Source organism: Diplotaxodon limnothrissa, linkage group LG3 (genome assembly GCF_057381915.1).
Source record: "Diplotaxodon limnothrissa isolate DT_005_m linkage group LG3, D_limnothrissa_male_GT1.1, whole genome shotgun sequence".
Lineage (NCBI taxonomy): Eukaryota > Metazoa > Chordata > Actinopteri > Cichliformes > Cichlidae > Diplotaxodon > Diplotaxodon limnothrissa.
Window position 1 is genome coordinate 19,098,440 of NC_140598.1, and position 7,397 is coordinate 19,105,836.

Consider the following 7,397-nt stretch of genomic DNA (forward strand, 5'->3'; position numbering starts at 1 on the left):
AAGATGCCATTAACCAACTTTGACTTGATGTGTACATAATGCAAAAGAGCTTCGACATAGCCCATTTCAACTCCTTGAATCAGAATACTACCATGACAAGAGGAATGGTCACTCAGGGGTAATAAATCAGATAAAATCACAGATCGTGACCCTCCCGTATCTCTGAGTATTCAAATGGGTTTTTCATCCTCAGGCTTCCCAGTCAATGACACAATGCCATCTAAGAGGAAGGGTTTGAAGCAGGGATCAACTCCTTCACTTTGGTCCCTTCTCTCAGCACGGATGGTTTTAATTAAACCTACTCCTTTTGGTGACTGGTTCTTGCGCTTCAAAGCGGGACATTCAACAACAACATGACCAAGTTTATGACAATAGAAACATTCCCTTTCAGTCCTTGGAGCAAAAGTCTGTCGTGGGCTTCAAGGATCCTTTCGTGGGGGAGGTTCTCTGGTGGTAACTTCACGTTTCTGCACAAAAACAGTTTTATGAGTCAGCACAAATTCATCAGCTATCACAGCTGCTTCTTTCAAAGTGGAAACCTTCTGTTCATTAAGGTGTACAACAATGCGTTCTGGCAGGCCATTTTTGAACTCTTCCAGCAGTATCAGTTCACGTAAGGAGTTGTAGTCAAGAACTTTACTTGCTGTTATCCATTTATCAAAAAGAGTAGCTTTTTCACGAGCAAACTCTACAAAAGTCTGAATTGCTGTTCTTTTGTGATTGCGAAAGCGTTGCCTATACGCTTCGGGAACAAGTTCATAATCAGCAAGGATAGCAGACTTCACTACATCATATTTCAAACTTTCTTCCAAAGACAAAGCAGAACAGACTTCTTGTGCTTTGCCTACCAATTTGCACTGAAGAAGCAATGGCCAAACTTCTCTCGGCCAGTGCAATGAGGCAGCAACACGTTCAAACACATTGAAATATGTATCAACTTCTGATTCACGAAATGGAGGTACCAACACAATGTTTTTACTCACATTGAAACCACATGGGTTTACATGGGAGGAGGTTGTTTCACCAACAGATGAATTTGCAGAACTAGGTTGAGTAGTAGTACTTCTTGAAGTCTGTGCCTGTAACTCCAACTGACGCAGTCTGACCTCCCTTTCAATCTGCAACTCCAGCTCCAACTTTTTCAGCTTTAACACCTTTTCTGTCTGCTTCCAACTCCAACCTGCGAAGTTCCAACTCTGCCTGACGAGCTTGGGCTTTATCCTGAGCCTCAAATTGTAATTTAGCCAAACGTACCTTGAGTAATACTTCTTGTCTTGAACGAGGAGAAGATGGAGCAGCAAAAGAAGGTGAGCCATTAGTGCTTAAATTTTCCACCGTTTGTTGCTCCACAGCAGCAGGGTTTTGCCCTTCTTCCTTTAACACAGCAGGCTTCACTCCTTCATTAGGGGTCCTGTCAAGAGGAACTGGCAAACGAGGTGATTTAGAAACAGGAAGCAGGCCTTCTTCCACAAGTTTGTTTGAAACAGCAGTTTTCAAGTCCTCTTTCACCATTTGCCTTGATACATTTAACTCAAAGTGGGTAAAGGCAGCCGGTGTGGTGTTAGCTTTAGCTTAGCCCGTAGCCCTCCGCGCCTACCTCACCTTTGTTTATGATCTCGGCGCCGTCTGCGTGCCCTTCCGCCCGGCCGGGGAGAGTGGGCAGCCTCCGGTGTTCTGGAGATCTCTGGGATGAGTCGGAGATCGGCAATAGAACTGTTGGAGTTATGAGTCCAGCTGTCCAGAAGCTCTTGTCTGCTGTAGGTCAGCAACGCACAGCAATTCTGGATGAATAATCCAGTTAAAAGTAGATAAAAAAACCGCTAAATAGCAGATTCTGGAGAGACACTGAGCCTCGCGTTGTTCACGCGCCACCATCTTGGAATTACATAGATGTTCACTCCCGGCCATTTAGAGCCTCGCCTGTACTTGTATATGGTGAACCATTAAAGTTGAGCCATATACAGGGTGAGGGGAGATGACCCTTTGTGATCAGCAGGAAGCCACACACACACACACACACACACACACACACACACACACACACACACACACACACACACACAGTTCCTTAGCTTTTTTGTCACACTATATGGGTTTTACATTATGTAACCAGTTTAAACCAGTTCGACTGTGTTTGTGTAAACCACGGTGGTCAATAAAAGAGCCTGCAATCAGAGTCAGTTTGAAGTTGGCTGGAAACAGGTGAATATGCTTTCAGCTCCAAGAGCCTGGTTCCAACCAGGCTTCCCTTGCGCTGCAAGTTAAAACCGGTTGTGTCAGGGCTCTGTGTGCGGGCAGGTGGAGATGTGGATCCAAGTGCAGGACTCTGAGACGGAAATATAACTGAAAACCACAGCTTTATTGCTGGCACCAACAAAACAGAAACCAAACATGAAAATACTAACTGGAACACACAGGCAGGATCTGAGGGTACGACGCAACACCGAGCACGGGCAAACACAGGGCTTATATACAAAGGGTAATAATGAGGGAATGGACAACAGGAGGGAGACACAGCTGGGAGAGATCAGGGCTGACGAGACAGGGGGAACAAAGCTGCACACACTAACATAAGACAAAGACTTTCACAATAAAACAGGAAACATGAATCACTACTCAAAACCCAAGCAAATCATAATTCAGAGAAAAACCAAACATAAGAACTAATCTCTTAACAAGAATAACTGAAACATAGATTATAATAAGAATCAACAAAGCACCAGAGAAACATAAAGAACATCATTCATCAACAACATCCATCATTCAAAAAATAAACCAAAACATAATAAACTCAAAATGCTGGGTCGAATCGCCCCAGAACTGTGACAGGTTGAGCTGTTTGTTTTGCTTTCTTCATGGGAATAAGTCTTTGATCCAGCTGGGCCTGCAAGCGCAGACCCAACAGCTGCCTTTGCTGAATTGTAAAGAGTTTTAACCTATGATATGAATCGGGGCCAAAGCCAAATTTGCTCGAAGTATAGAAGAGGTAGTCCCACTCCATCTGGTCGAAGGCCTTCTCAGCATCAAGTGACAGTAGGGCTTCATGTGTATCGGTTGAGGGAGAGTCATGAATTATACTCAAGACATGTCTAACATTAAAGAAAGAGTATCTGCCTTTGATAAAGCCAGTTTGGCCCGTGGAAATGATTGTTGGTAACACAACCTCTAAGCACTGTGATGAAATTTTTGCAAGAATCTTCGCCTCATTGTTTAGCAGTGAAATCGGCTGGTGTGAGCTACATTGGGGAGGGTCTTTATTCTTTTTCAGAATGAGTGAAATAACCTCTTCAAAAGAGGAAACCATGTAGTCCAGGGGACTTGCTGCTTTGCATTCCACCAATCGTCATCAAGACCTCCTGGATGGAGAGGTCACTTTCGAGTTCAGTGACCAGTTTAGGGTCAACTGTGGTTATATTGAGGTGACTAAAGAAGGTGTCCATAGCAGACTCATCTTGGCTTGACTCTGGGGTGTATAAAATCAAAGTAAAATTGTTGGAAACAGGAATTGATTTCTGCGTGGTCGGTAGGCCCTGTTCATCAGCTATTTCAGAGATGAACTGTTTGGATGACTTTTGATGTATTTGATTTGCTAAGACTGTGCCAATGTTTCTCCCTCCTCATTGAAAGTACATCTAGACTCTAGGATGAGTCACTCCACTTTCTGTGTAGAAATAAGATCAAATTGCCTTTTGAGGGCCTGACGTTCCTTAAGGATGCTTTCCTATGGTGGGTGATTGTAGTTCATATCTAGCTGCAAAATATCATCTAATACCTGTTTCCAGTGCTCAGTATCAGCTTTTTTTCTTGCTGCTGAGAAAAAGCTCATTTGGCCCCGAGGACAGGCTTTCAGTGGCTCCCATATGACTGAAAAAGACATCCCAGGGGTTTGGTTTTGTTCAAGAAAGTCTCTAATCTCAGATTTAGTCAAATTCATTAATGTTTCATGCGAGAGAGTAAAAGAGGATTAATCCTCCTTTGGCCATATATGCGACTGGCACCAAAGATGCGCATTCTCATCACTAGGGTAGCGTGGTCCAAAATAACAATAGATTGATGATTGCAAGTTTAGTTTCTATCCAAGAGAACCTTTTGCGGACAGGAGATTAGTAGGCATGTGCCCTTGAAGAAGGATTATGAAAATGCAAAATGTCAACAACGGCGTAGGATTGGAGAAAGCATTCAACATTTTTTTTTGCTGAGTTTGATATACAGGGAGTGCAGAATTATTAGGCAAGTTGTATTTTTGAGGAATAATTTTATTATTGAACAATAACCATGTTCTCAATGAACCCAAAAAACTCATTAATATCAAAGCTGAATGTTTTTGGAAGTAGTTTTTAGTTTGTTTTTAGTTTTAGCTATTTTAGGGGGATATCTGTGTGTGCAGGTGACTATTACTGTGCAGAATTATTAGGCAACTTAACAAAAAACAAATATATACCCATTTCAATTATTGATTTTTACCAGTGAAACCAATATAACATCTCCACATTCACAAATATACATTTCTGACTTTCAAAAACAAAACAGAAACAAACCAGCGACCAATATAGCCACCTTTCTTTGCAAGGACACTCAAAAGCCTGGCATCCATGGATTCTGTCAGTGTTTTGATCTGTTCACCATCAACATTGCATGCAGCAGCAACCACAGCCTCCCAGACACTGTTTTTTAGAAAGAAAGTGTACTTTATTGGTCCCCGTGGGGAAAATCCCTCTCTGCATTTAACCCATTCACTCAGTGAAGCAGTGGGCAGCCACTGGGCGCCCGGGGAGCAGTGTGTAGGGACGATACCTTGCTCAGGGGTACCTCAGGGTAGCTGTTCAGGGGAATCGAACCCCCGACCTTCCGATCATGGGGCCACCACTCTACCTACTGAGCTATCCCTGCCCTGTTCAGAGAGGTGTACTGTTTTCCCTCCTTGTAAATCTCACATTTGATGATGGACCACAGGTTCTCAATGGGGTTCAGATCAGGTGAACAAGGTGGCCATGTCATTAGTTTTTCTTCTTTTACACCCTTTCTTGCCAGCCACGCTGTGGAGTACTTGGACGCGTGTGATGGAGCATTGTCCTGCATGAAAATCATGTTTTTCTTGAAGGATGCAGACTTCTTCCTGTACCACTGCTTGAAGAAGGTGTCTTCCAGAAACTGGCAGTAGGACTGGGAGTTGAGCTTGACTCCATCCTCAACCCGAAAAGGCCCCACAAGCTCGTCTTTGATGATACCATCCCAAACCAGTACTCCACCTCCACCTTGCTGGCGTCTGAGTCGGACTGGAGCTCTCTGCCCTTTACCAATCCAGCCACGGGCCCATCCATCTGGCCCATCAAGACTCACTCTCGTTTCATCAGTCCATAAAACCTTAGAAAAACCAGTCTTGAGATATTTCTTGGCCCAGTCTTGACGTTTCAACTTGTGTGTCTTGTTCAGTGGTGGTCGTCTTTCAGCCTTTCTTACCTTGGCCATGTCTCTGAGTATTGCACACCTTGTGCTTTTGGGCACTTCAGTGATGTTGCAGCTCTGAAATATGGCCAAACTGGTGGCAAGTGGCATCTTGGCAGCTGCACGCTTGACTTTTCTCAGTTCATGGGCAGTTATTTTGCGCCTTGGTTTTTCCACACGCTTCTTGCGACCCTGTTGACTATTTTGAATGAAACGCTTGATTGTTCGATGATCACGCTTCAGAAGCTTTGCAGTTTTGAGACTGCTGCATCCCTCTGCAAGATATCTCACTATTTTTGACTTTTCTGAGCCTGTCAAGTCCTAATTTTGCCCCATTTTGTCACGGCGGGGTGCACCGTTGTGTTTTTTGAAACAGGACCCAAAAGTAGATGTGGACGAGGTGTTGCAAGTTTAAATAGAAAGCGATCCTTTATTTGGATGATTGCAGGGGGTTAACCAAGGAACCCTAAGCAAACTAAAAAAACACTAAGAAACAAATACTACGAAGTTCTATGACTAAGACTATAACTATGACTATGGTGGGGATAACAGACGACCCGACAATGACTTTCAGAAAACAGAGGACTTAAATACACACATGAGGTGATCAGGGGAAGTGGAGACACATGAGGAAACAGCTGACTAGGATAAACATAATTATGCACAGGCAAGAGTAAAACTAACCGCATGAACACAGAACACAAGACCCTTTTCAAAATAAAACAGGAAACATGCAGACTTAGACACAACAACACAACTTAACAGGCCTAACACGCATGACAGACTAGAAAAGGAACCAAACATAACCACACAGACATGACACATGAATCAGGGAAACTTAGTACAGGGGAGATGACATAACATGACATAAGATGACATAAGAAACAGGACTACACAGTAATCTAGAAATTAACTAGGTGCACTAATCTAAGGCACAAAATAAATACAAAAGATACATAAACTCAAACACTGGGTCTCTTGACCCAGGACCATGACACATTTTGCCAAAGGAAAGGAAGTTGCCTAATAATTATGCACACCTGATATAGGGTGTTGATGTCATTAGACCACGCCCCTTCTCATTACAGAGATGCACATCACCTAATATGCTTAATTGGTAGTAGGCTTTCAAGCCTATACAGCTTGGAGTAAGACAACATGCATGAAGAGGATGATGTGGACAAAATACTCATTTGCCTAATAATTCTGAGCTCCCTGTAGGAGTATCCTTATTACTACAATAGTTAGATACTAACCCCATGTTTGCTTACTGGTGGTGGTCAGAGGGCCTGGAGGCGCCAGTGTCCGGCAGCCTCGCCTCTGTCAGTGCGCCCCAGGGCAGCTGTGGCTACAATGTAGCTGCCATCACCTGTGTGTGAATGTGTGTGTGAATGGGTGAATGACTGAATGTAGTGTAAAGCGCTTTGGGGTCCTTAGGGACTGAGTAAAGCGCTATACAAATGCAGGCCATTTACCATTTATTAGAGCTTCTGTCTAGGTTAGAGAACACACAGTTTGTGTCTACATCTAAGATGAGATTATGTGTGGCCATATCTGGAATTTGTGAGAATAAATTGACAAAGAAGTTTTCATCATCGCAGTTGGGAGCATAAATGCTAGCTAAAATTAGTCTGAGTTGATAAAGATGGCAAACCACAATAATATAACGGCCCATAGGATCAGATAAAATGCTTGATACAGCAAAAGGGATGTGAAACATCCCTCGTCTTAGAGTTAAAGTTGAAGTGGAATAGTTGGCCTGCCCAACCAGTCCTCAATTTATGTTGGTCTGCTAACTGGTTATGTTAAGCACAAAAAGGTCCTTACACACCTGAAAGATCTCAAGGCTGATATCTCTGTTCTGCAGGAGACTCACCTTTGTATAGCTTCGACAGCAGCCATAGAGTTATCTAATCAAAAACCAACATTATGAATGTATTTGCACACCCAGA

General features: G+C 43.3%; 1 protein-coding gene; it reads left to right on the forward strand.

Moving 5' to 3' along the window:
* LOC146634784 (neoverrucotoxin subunit beta-like) overlaps positions 1-7,397 on the forward strand; it is a 368,566-nt gene that overhangs the window by 290,619 nt on the left and 70,550 nt on the right.